Raw genomic sequence first — 3,338 nt, forward strand, 5'->3', positions numbered from 1 at the left:
GCTCCTGGCTCCCTTTGGAAGGTGGAGAGGGGAAAAAGGGAACTGAATTGTACTGAGGAAACTGCCTTCCTTGTCCTCAGATGCAGGATGCTGAACAAATCCATCCTGTAAGCACTACTCACAGCGAATCTTACTCCGCAGGACGATTCAGACAAAGACCTAGTTCATGCAGCTGAATATGAAATATGGCTCGTGTCTTAAGACATCTGTATAAAAAGACTATTTCTTCAGTGTCACAGCTTCAAAGCCACCTCTTATAGGAGTCTTGCCTTCTTACCAGAGGCTGATCTGGAAGGCGGAAGACTGGGGACTTTTTCCATGAACTCACTGGGGGGGTCTCAGGTAAGATTCATTCTCTCACTGGGCCTCAGTTTCCCCATCTATAAAGGAACATGGTTTTCTGGAGTGATTTCTCTGGGTAGCTTCTAGTTGCAAAAAACTATCTTCATTGTAGAACTCATGTTAGATTAACAAAGTATGTTCTTCCAACTTAGAAATTTACTTACTAGAAAAGCCTTAACAGTGGTGGACCATTTTAATGGTATTTGGTTAATGCGTTTAGAAAATCCAAGAAAAAGTTCATGTCGAGTATAGTAACCGAGGTAGAAATGGCTGCCCTGGTCTGACTCTATGAGTTTCAGAAAAGAAGAATTTTTGGCTTCTGAAGCTGTGTCCTTGTCACTGATTTAAGTCCTGGCTCTCCCTCATTTAGAGAAATCAGCTGCGTTCCTGGTCCGAGGTGAGGGGCCCACATTTATCCCTGTCTGAGGTGACAGAAAGCCTTTGCAGGACCCTTCCTTCTTCTAGAAACACAAGTATCGGGGGTCGGCACTAGAGTTGGTCTCCTGGCTGTCAGAAGGGCTTCTGGAAGGAAGACACAGCCCTGGAACTGTGTTCTCCTGGCACTTTCTTTGGCGGGTGGGGTGGGGGAAGGGCATCAGCATCTGGTTACTGCTACCAACAAATCAATATGTTGATAGAGCCACTCTCCTGTGTGTCCGTTTAAACACCGATCCCCGCGTGGGACTCAGGCCGACCCACTCCGTTTGCCAAATGCAAATGCATTAACCTTACAATTGGGTAATCTAATAAAAAGGATCAATGGTCTGATACGGTGCTTATGGAGTCATTTACTGCAGGCGAGAGCAATTTAGCCAGGACCCAGACGAGCAGCTTGGGGGGGAAGCCTAGGGAATGGCTCAGGCTGGCTGTCCAAGCTGATGTCCCTAGGCGAGGCCCACTCTGCCTGGAGACGCTGGGCCCAGCGGGCGAGGGAACGGGGAGGGTGTTATTCATTCATTACTGCCACTTTAATCACTTAGAGGTTCAATTAAGTATAAATCATTAGTGGTATTTCAAGTTACTTTATCCAGACCCACACATAACACACTTGACTGGCGGTGGGGAGCTTTCGTGTCGAGATTTAGCGTACGAGTGAACAAGGCAGTCATATGGGTTTTTCTGCTATGAAATTGATAAATGAAGCGGGCATTCGAGGTACAGCAGTAATTTCTGTGGTGCAGCCAAGTGCTCGCTCCCTTGTCTCCTCCAGCGATGAGGGCATGGGCCCCTTTAATACGGCAGCTTTCCCCTGGGGGCCCAGAGGCCAGGCTGGGCGGCGGGCAGGCCTCCGGGTTTATTTCCTTGCAGAACTTCCCATGGCAAGCCCCGGTTCATTAGCGGGAATATACCTGGGGAGTAAAAAAAAAAAAAAAAAAAAAAAAAAAAGGAGGAGAGAGATGGGGGAGAAAAGCCTCCTTTCCCCTCATTCTGGCGTTGATTCTGTCCTCATTTCTCCCCAGCAGCGAGGGCACAGGATGAGAAACCCAGAATCGGGCTGTCTCGGCAGCTGGACCCCCTCTTCCCAAGGATGCGCGTGTCCCCGGTGGCCGGCATCCCTGTCTGGAAAGCATATTTTCTCCTAATCGGTTTTACAGCTCTTTTAAAGTAATATGTCAGATCATTTTCCCCCATATACATAGTTAATGAAAGTAACCCTACAAATTCATTTTAAATAGATGGAAGTTGTTATAACCCTGATCCAGAATTTATTACGTTCATTACAATCTTGCTGAAGTAGGTAATGTAATGGACTATTACTTTTATTATCTTTTTAATCCCTCAAAATTATTAGGAACTGACTAATATTTGGCATCACCCTGTTAATGTTTAAACAGAAATTGATACTTTAATTCGTCTAATAAATGATGGGGGCACTCTGGGTGGAAACAGAAGCCTGATTGAGTTTATCTCGATCAGTCCTAAAGACTTTTAAGTGGGACTCAGGGGTCTGAATGCAATTATTTCCAGGCAGGGTATCTTCAGCAAGTGCTCAGGAAGGACAGAAGAGCAGAGATGGAGACAGTGACAGAGAGACCCAGACGGCGACGAAAACGAGGCAGAAAAGCGAGAAGGAAGGACATTTCACTCACACATCCAAGTTGTAATTCTGATTCTCCAAAAGCTCCGCTTGGGGCTGTAACCACACCAGCGGGCTCTATGTCTTTCCCATTTTGTCTCCGTCCTCCCCTCCTTCCCAGATTAAAAGATTCACCCCCGCCCCACTCCCCACCACTCCTGTGTCAGTAATCAGCTTTATGGCTAAGAATTCTCAAGTGCTCTAGAATCCGTGTGTTGCTGTGACAAATGATTGGGTCACATTCTCCTCGCAAGGAGTGGAGACCCTGCTTGTGCCTTGGAAAATAATGAAGGCTGCTCAATTTGCAAATTACCAAATCTCACCGTGAAATGGGAGGCGGCGGGGCCGGGAGCATACAATCGTGTCTCTTCCAGAAGCGCCTGGGCTGGGTACTGTGTTTACCCTCCAGAGATCACTGACTGGTTCCTGCCGGGAGGGTGGCAGGTGGAATTTAAGAGAAATTGAGCTCTTGCCCTTTCTAGGTTTTACAAGGCAAAATGCAATGGTAGTTGCTTAAATTAAAACAACAACAACAACAACAACAAGTATTAATTCTAACAGGGTGAGAGGAACCGAGGGCTTCCTTTTGTGGCTTGATGAAAGCTAAAGGGAGGTACGTTTGGGAGTAGAAAAGCTGGCATTTCGTGTCACTCCAAGGCAAGGGTGTGTTTTCTAACAAAGAAAGCTTCCAGTTAGCAAAGTCACTAATTAGCACAGAGAAGCTCATTAGACTTTAAAGCTGCTTTACTGTATCATGGCTTTGCTCTCTCTAAATGCCCTGAGTTTCCAAAGCAAGAAGTGTATTGATTAAATTGACTCAGCATGAAATGGATCTCGTTTGTGCTGACCCATAAAGAGGTGGCTTCCCAGCTTTCCTGGCCCAGGAGCTTGCCAAGAGTCCCGTGAGCTGTGCCCAGGC

At 46.7% G+C, this 3,338-nt stretch overlaps 1 long non-coding RNA gene across 1 annotated transcript; it reads right to left on the reverse strand.

Moving 5' to 3' along the window:
* Nucleotides 1–1,112: 1,112 nt before the first annotated feature.
* On the reverse strand, nt 1,113–2,554 carry LOC113602598 (uncharacterized). Its single transcript, XR_003424084.2, has 2 exons — nt 2,433–2,554; nt 1,113–1,691 (listed from the first exon to the last, which is right to left on the reverse strand). It is a non-coding gene; the product is annotated as an uncharacterized LOC113602598 (long non-coding RNA).
* Nucleotides 2,555–3,338: the final 784 nt, after the last annotated feature.

Source organism: Acinonyx jubatus, chromosome A3 (genome assembly GCF_027475565.1).
Source record: "Acinonyx jubatus isolate Ajub_Pintada_27869175 chromosome A3, VMU_Ajub_asm_v1.0, whole genome shotgun sequence".
In the NCBI taxonomy this organism is placed as follows: Eukaryota; Metazoa; Chordata; class Mammalia; order Carnivora; family Felidae; genus Acinonyx; species Acinonyx jubatus.